The sequence below is a fragment of the Notothenia rossii genome (genome assembly GCF_949606895.1).
Source record: "Notothenia rossii genome assembly, chromosome: 3".
Lineage (NCBI taxonomy): Eukaryota > Metazoa > Chordata > Actinopteri > Perciformes > Nototheniidae > Notothenia > Notothenia rossii.
Window position 1 is genome coordinate 21,234,831 of NC_136901.1, and position 8,887 is coordinate 21,243,717.

Consider the following 8,887-nt stretch of genomic DNA (forward strand, 5'->3'; position numbering starts at 1 on the left):
TTTGAATTATTTGAAGTATTAAAGTAACGTGTTATGGCAGGAAAGTTAAATCTGGTATATTCATTTTAATGTCACCTTATATATATTCAGGTGTGTTAAATTTGAAGGGACAAAGTATATTTTCCCTCCCCCAATATATTGAGGTGAAGTCCTTGTGTTTAGAGAGAGAAGTGAGCAGGGGACACCCTTATTTGGAGATAGTGCCAGGACGCTGGAATGTTTCCCTCGTAAAAGAAGGGTGTGCGTTACACATGCTTGGAGCAAATGTGTGTGTGTTTTCATTGCAGTAAATATATGTGCTACATGATTACTGGTCAACTATACCTCTGTTCTTATTCTTTCATGTGTGGGTACTAAATGGCTACAAACATTGTGGAGAAATTAGCTTAAATATCTTTTATTACTCTATATGAAATGGAAGCAGTTTTTTATGACAGGGACGAGAGAGTTGGGGGAGGGGACACATTCCGAAGAGTTTCAGCATGTCAATTATCAGGGGAATCGACTTGTTTTCAATAGATGTGTGTGGTTAATTACTTTGTATTAATAATAACAGTATGTGTAAAGGAAGCTGGAAATATACAATGTGAAACCTTTTATTTGAAGTAAAGATGTGAACAATAGCTCAAACAAATGGAAGGGCCGTAGGACAAATGAGTGTGTTCTCTGTATTAGGCCTGTGTGAAGTTTGACTATTTGAAAAGCATCTCTAATACTGCTTAAGAGCATAGGTAATGTGTTCCTCGTTATTATTGATATGAAAGTAATTAACATGTATTACGTATATTTAGCCAACTATAACAACTATATCTTAAAACATACTTTTAACTTGTGTGTGGTAACCTGAAGGGGGGAAGATGGACTCAGGGACAAAGGGCCATAAAGGAGGTGTGTGCTGGCTACAAGATGTGAACCGGGTTTCTTCTGCTGTGTCGCACTGATTGGGTGCGACAGGCCATGTGTTGGTCTCTGCCAATAAGATGACCTCGGGGGGAAAGCCCGCACACACCCCCTCCTGTGTTTTTAGTATGAAACACTGTGTTTTCCAGGGGTTCGACCTCTTTTTCTTCAGGCTGACCAGGAGAGTAGGACAGGAGAAAGAGCAGGAAGTACTTCCTTTGTGTTTGTGTTTGTATTTGTGTTTGTATTTGTATTTGTATTGTTACTCTTTATCATTAAAGCAAGATTATTGTTTAACTTGTATTCTGGTGTTTCTTAATCCCTTCCTTTTTACGAATTCACCCAGCTTATCAAACGACACGCGGAGACGAGGTTGGTTTTAAACATCCTCCAAATCTCCAACAGTGGGGACAGAGGTCCGGAGACTCCACCTGCACACGAAGCCATCCTCTGCTCTAGTGCGTCACCCGGATACGAGTCACTGTCCAAACTACTCACAGATTGGACCAGGCGCTGACATTGGCGCCCGGTCAAAATCAGATTTGACGAAGCTGATTGGCTGAAATTATGTTTCGCAACAGTCAGCTGCTAGTGGCTGCTGCTGCACTGGATGAAGGCTGATTTCTTAGCGCCCAGGCGAGAGAGGGTAATGATGTTGATACATGGGCAAGGCCAGGCAGGCAGGAAACATGTGACTTATCAGTAACTTTAGACATCGTAACACAATTTTAAACGAGATTGTATTGTAGATTATACATTTTACTGATACAAATGATATAATATTTACCTATTTTATTAAAAATTAAATTAAAAATTAAAAAAATGTGTATATACAGGACTGTCTCAGAAAATTAGAATATTGTGATAAAGTTCTTTATTTTCTGTAATGCAATTAAAAAAACAAAAATGTCATACATTCTGGATTCATTACAAATCAACTGAAATATTGCAAGCCTTTTATTATTTTAATATTGCTGATTATGGCATACAGCTTAAGAAAACTCAAATATCCTATCTCTAAATATTAGAATATCATGAAAAAGTATACTAGTAGGGTGTTCAACGAATCACTTGAATCGTCTAATTAACTCGAAACACCTGCAAGGGTTTCCTGAGCCTTGAAAAACACTCAGCTTGGTTCAGTAAACTAAATCACAAGTATGGGGAAGACTGCTGATCTGACTGCTATCCAGAGGACCGTCATTGACACCCTCCATCAGGAGGGTAAGACACAAAAAGAAATTTCTCAAAGAGCAAGCTGTTCACAGAGTGCAGTTTCAAAGCACATCCACAAAAAGTCTGTTGGAAGGGGGAAATGTGGCAGGAAACGCTGCACAACCAAGAGAGATGACCGCAGCCTTAACAGCATTGTGAAGAAGAGTCGCTTCCAGAATTTGGGGGAGCTTCAAAGACAGTGGACTGAAGCTGGAGTCCAGGTATCAAAAGTCACTGTTCACAGACGTGTCCGGGAAATGGGCTACAATAGCCGTATTCCCATGGTCAAGCCACTTCTGAACTCAAGACAACGGAAGAGGCGTCTGACTTGGGCTAAGGAAAAGAAGCACTGGACAGTTGCACAGTGGTCCAAAGTCCTCTTTTCAGACGAAAGCAAGTTTTGTATTTCATTTGGAAGTCAAGGCGCCAGAGTCTGGAGAAAGGCTGGAGAGGAGCAAAATCCAAGTTGCTTGAAATCCAGTGTGAAGTTCCCACAGTCAGCGATGGTTTGGGGAGCCATGTCAGCTGCTGGTGTTGGTCCACTGTGTTTCATCAAGCCCAGAGTAAATGCAGCTGTGTACCAAGAGATTTTAGAGCACTACATGCTTCCGTCTGCTGAAAAGCTCTATGGAGATGAGGAATTCATTTTCCAGCATGATCTGGCACCTGCCCACAGTGCCAAAACCACCAGTAACTGGTGTACTGACCATGGCATTACTGTCCTCGATTGGCCTGCAAATTCCCCTGACCTGAACCCCATAGAGAATATGTGGGGTATTGTGAAGAAGAAGCTGAAAGACACCAGACCCAACAATGCTAATGAGCTAAAGGCCGCTATTGAAGCATCCTGGGCATCCATAACACCTCAGCAATGCCACAGGCTGATTGCCTCCATGCCACGCCGCATTGATGCAGTAATCCGTGCAAAAGGATTCCCAACCAAGTACTGAGTGCATTAATGGACATTTTCAAATGTTTGATTGTGTTTTGCTGTTATAAATCTTTTTTTTTTACTTGGTCTGAGGAACTATTCTAATTTTTTGAGATAGGATTTTTGAGTTTTCTTAAGCTGTATGCCATAATCAGCAATATTAAAATAATAAAAGGCTTGCAATATTTCAGTTGATTTGTAATGAATCCAGAATGTATGACATTTTTGTTTTTTTAATTGCATTACAGAAAATAAAGAACTTTATCACAATATTCAAATTTTCTGAGACAGTCCTGTATATATATATATATATATATTTTAATTTTATGTGGGAAGAGGTGGGGCGGCGCCCCTAGCGCCCCTATGGACCGGCCGCCACTGGATACAGGAATTTGCTGGCTTTGTGTTTAGAGAAGTACCTGACTATGCCGGACTTTTGTGCAGCCTACGGATGCTCCAATCGCCGCTGTCTGCCACCTACTATGTATTTATTAAATCTTCATGTTCCATGAGACGCAGCACTATGTTCCCCACATATGTTTATGTTTGCTCAGTCTAATAAACCCATAACATGGTTGTGAAAGAATACCAAAGCTGAGGCTGGACGATGATTGATTGTTGGCGTGCCATGTGTCACCGTGTGTCTTATTGGTTTTGTGTTATACTGTATTTTATTGTGTGCAGCTGGTCCTTATCTCCAAGACACATTTATAACAAATAACCTTGAACCTTGAAGCCCCATCTCTCCCCACCTGCTCCTGTTTCCTACATCCCCTCCACACCACACCAAGTTGTTCTTCTTAATAATAATAATAATAATACATTTATTTTGGGGGGCCGCCTTTCATAATACCAAAGGACACCTTACAGGGGCATAGGGGCAATATAGGGAACAATTTAAACAGTGGATTTTGTGATATATCAGCCGGGGTGAGACAAGACAAACCACAAATGGACTACAGAAGGACACATGGTACATTTTATATTATTCTTGGCCTTTTTTCAATAACATATTTCAAAGGTTCTGGATTTGTTTACAAATCTAGAAACTAAATACAGAACTAGGACGATATGAAGATCTCATGTCAAAAATAATTGTGATAAATGAGACAGAACTGGCCTGTCTGTGAGCACATTTTATGTTGGTTTGGTTCTTCTGATAAAGGTGTGAATATCTAAATAATATACCAACATATATTGTCATTAGTTGTGTCCCTGTTCTTCAAGCTAAGGAATTGCTAAATTAACAACTCTTGGCTTACAGAGTGGTAACATGAGACCGATTTTTATATATAAAATATAAATGTATTTTAATTTTATAATTTATTTATAATTTATTTTAAATATTAACAACATAATCAAAAAATGGAAATATATACACCGTCAAATATTTAATATAAATACCTTGTGTGTGTGTGTATAGCTATTGTTTTATCTGATTAATGTTATTTTCATATGAAAGGCCATGATTATAAGTATGCAGTATCATAACTACATCGTTGATGTTTATAAAAAACCAAACCGTTTGAAAATTGGTGGAAAATTGAGCAAGCTATGGTTATTTAAATAGTAAACCATAATGTTATGAATGAGAGAACTGCCTGTGGCAAGATGGCGGCCAAGTGGCAACGTCGGTCTCCATTGGCCAGCAGCGCGGGTGAGTCATCTAGTAGGCGAGCCTCCAGAGCAAGGTTATGGCTAGAAAGGATCCGTCTAGTGTAAAACTCTCGCGAGAGTTTGCAAGTCACGTGGCTGAATGTTTACGTTTGGCAGGCAGCCTTTCAGTAATTCAGTTAGGATCGTTAACATCAGTGGGCCACAGCAAATGATGGTGAGAAGCTAAACCATCTATTAATTATGTCAATTACAGGGAGTGTGATTGTTGAAATAGGGTGTTAGCTGTCTTGCTGTTCAAAGAAGAATGGCAACACTGTAGATAACCAACACTATGGTTTATTTTTTATTCACAGGCAAGTCAACGTTGTCGCAGTAAAAGTCCCAACATAGCTCCTTGGTGCAATACAATGTTCTCTTTCAATGTTTTACTATTATGTCTGATGTTTCTCTATTAATATTGCTGCTGCTTTCATGTGTATGTTGCATCATGTTACTGCTTTAGATGTGTTTCCGAGCCGCTCCAACGAGAGTTACAACGAGAACGTGACGTCATATTTACACAAGACGGATCCTTTCTAGCCATAACCCCAGAGCAAGTCGGACAAAATGACTAACCATCATGCAACTCACTAGCAAGATGTTGATCGCAACTGCGCAGGTCTCGCTTGTCTCAAACAAGCCTACTGACTACACTTTTTAACAGCCTGGGCAGACACTGCTCTGGGCAGGTCCCTGCTTGACCTTAATGAAACTTCGTAGATACTGTAACTTGAAATGATCTGTTTAACTGAGCTTCAGAAATGCAACTCAGTCCAGACTTAGCTTGAAGGTTAAATAACCCTCAAATAACCTGCCTCCTAGCGTATGTAAAACTTGCACGCAGGTTTCATAGTGTGTGACAACCCGGTCTCATGTCATTTCGTGTTCACCAACATGATTTTTAATCTATTGATTCGTGTTCACCAACACGATTTCCCCCTTTTTTCGTGTTGCACAGCACGATTTTAAAAGCAATGTATTTTTATTGGTAGTCTCACGGCATTACGTGTTATAGGAAGACCGGAAGCTGAGTGGTTCATAAAAACATGTTCTTACTCAATATCAAGCCACAATTATTGCTTTTATTTTAAATCGTATAATTTCGGACTTTTGTTGCCGTCTGTGAGGAAAATAAATGGGGCTGAGAGCCTCAGGATACTGAAATCTGTATTTTTGTAATCTTTTCAATATCATGCCGCAATTATTGCTTTTATTTTAAATCGTATAATTTCGGACTTTTGTTGCCGTCTGTGAGGAAAATAAATGGGGCTGAGAGCCTCAGGATACTGAAATCTGTATTTTTTAAATCTTTTTTTCCTTCTAATTTTTTATTCTTTTCAAAATAACACACTGTTATTTACTCACCAATAACACACAATTATCCTTGTTTTTATTTATTTGTTTAATTCCATAATCTCTGGCTTGTTTGGCGTCCGTCAGGAACTGAATTTCAAAATAAAAATAACCGGAAACAGAGTAGGCATTTCGAGCGATTACCCAAGATCCTCAGCTATGGTTTAAGCTCGCTGATTGGATGTTTTAGCCGCAATGCATGTTGGGATTTGGTGTTTATATGAAATTGGAAAAACATTTTAAAAGAATAAAAGAATACTTAATTCCGAGTGTTCTTGATTTTCTCTTTGAAAGTCATCACATAGCGGCATTGTGGTACACGGTTCGGCTGCATTACATATTACAGGTCTGCTGTAGTTCTTTATTTATAGAGCCCTGATGAGAAGACCTTTGGAAAAACTGGAAGAAATGCAGCCGAAACTGAATACTTGACATGGATCATAAATATATTAACAATTAAACCACATCTTCAATTTCTCTTCACACAATACGTCTCCTTGCACTATCAACACTAATTCGGCTGACTTTTACATTTGATCTAATTCGTAGATAGGTTATATTTACACCATAACGGTGCACAGCTGATATAAAAGGACTTGTAGTTTTTAAAGATATTACTGATTTTCTTTGAATATAAGAATGTAAATACTGAGTCTGAAATAATATAGCAATATGCTGTAAAATGATGTGAAAGTATGAATAAAACTACACATCTTCAGATGTTGTACATACATAAGTGTCCTACACTAATAATACAAAGTTATTATGGCTGTGTGTACATTGTGTGCACCGCCTAGTGGTTAAAGCACGTTATTGAATTATTGTTTTTATGTGTTATATTTGATTTAAAAAATATTAAGAGTACATACTTTCATAGGGAGAAAGTAGAAGGTCAATGTAAATATAGAATATAAAAAATCAAGAAGATACTATAAGTGATCTCTACAAAAGAACAGTTTAGTGCAGGATGTACAAAGATATTAATAGGAGGAGGTGCAAAACAGAAAAACGAATTAACCTTTATTCAAACATTAAATAAAAATAAATATTAAGCCTGACAAAGTACTTAACGTCTAATATATTGCTTTCCTGCAATGTTAACTATGTTGAAGCACTTATTTTAACTGATATTATACATTATACTCTTATGTATGTAGGTAGTATAAGAAATGTGCAGAATTTGACAGTTTAATGGTGGAGGTACACACATATTGATAGATGTCTTGTAATGCACTGTTGAGGAACCTGTGACCCAAGATTTTCATTCATTGCATACACTGTAGTTGTATATATGATATGTCAATAAACCTTCGGAAATCTTGAAAGGGATGTGCAAAATAGCCATAATATACAGTCTTTAATTAACTATTAGTAGAGAATAACGAGTAATGAATATACTTTATCACTCGTTTCCATTCATGTCAATTGCAGATAAATGTTTAGTCTTCTCAAGCACCAACTATCAAATATGTCTCCTGATTGTTGGCACTTGACAATCACCTTCCCTGAATTTTACTCAGGTGTAACTAAAGTCTGACTTAAGGGTTGTTTATATTTCACATCATTAATCAGAATCTGCAAAGTAACTCAAATAAGTGTAGTGGAGTAAAAATACCAGGTTAACCTCTGAATTGTAGTGGAGTAGAATTACAAAGTAACAATGAGCTGTCATGTGGGTATATATTAATTCTGCGCATTACGGACACAAGCAATTTTCACCCATTTATTAATTATATGTTTTACATTTGATAACACCAATGTGTTTAATACTGGCAACTTCTAATTGTGGGAAAAACGAAAACGTTCAGTAGAGACGTCCCATAGAACATTTTGCGAAACACAATAGCCAGCACGTGTGTAGTTCTGGGGGGATATTCGATTCCAGTTTTGGATAGTCTGGCGTGGTTTCGTTCAAATTCAAACAGCTGTTTGACACTCGGCGTAACCTTGGCGCACTGCCACTCCAACATCCAATCCCAGAGCTTGAAGATTAATCAGAGGGACTGTAGTCCTAAACGATAACTGGGGATTATGGGTATAGTGTGTCTTTGGTCATCCTAAACTCCTAGAGGCCTACGTCTGTTTCCGGTTATTTTTATTTTGAAATTCAGTTCCTGACGGACGCCAAAACAGCCAGAGATTATGGAAATAAACCAATAAATAAAAACAAGGATAATTGTGTGTTATTGGGGAGTAAATAACAGTGTGTTATTTTGAAAAGAATAACAAATTAGAAGGAAATAATAACTTTGTATTATTAGTGTAGGACACTTATGTATGTACAAAATCTGAAGATGTGTAGTTTTATTCATGCTTTCACATAATTTTAAAGCATATTGCTATACTATTTCAGACTCAGTATTTACATTCTTATATTCAAAGAAAATCAGTAATATCTTTAAAAAATACAAGTCCTTTTATATCAGCTGTGCACCGTTATGGTGTAAATATCTATGAATTAGATCAAATGTAAAAGTCAGCCGAATTAGTGTTGATATTGCAAGGAGACGTATTGTGTGAAGAGAAATTGAAGATGTTGTTTAATTGTTGATATATTTATGATCCATGTCAAGTATTCAGTTTCGGCGGCATTTCTTCCAGTTTTTCCAAAGGTCTTCTCATCAGGGCCCTATAAATAAAGAACTAGGGCAGATCTGTAATATGTAAGGCAGCCGAACCGTGTATTACAATGCCGTTATGTGATGACTTTCAAAGAGAAAAGCAAGAACACTCGGAATTAAGTATTATTTTATTCTTTTAAAATGTTTTTCCGATTTCATATCATATAAACACCAAATCCCAACATGCAAAACATCCAATCAGCGAGCTTAA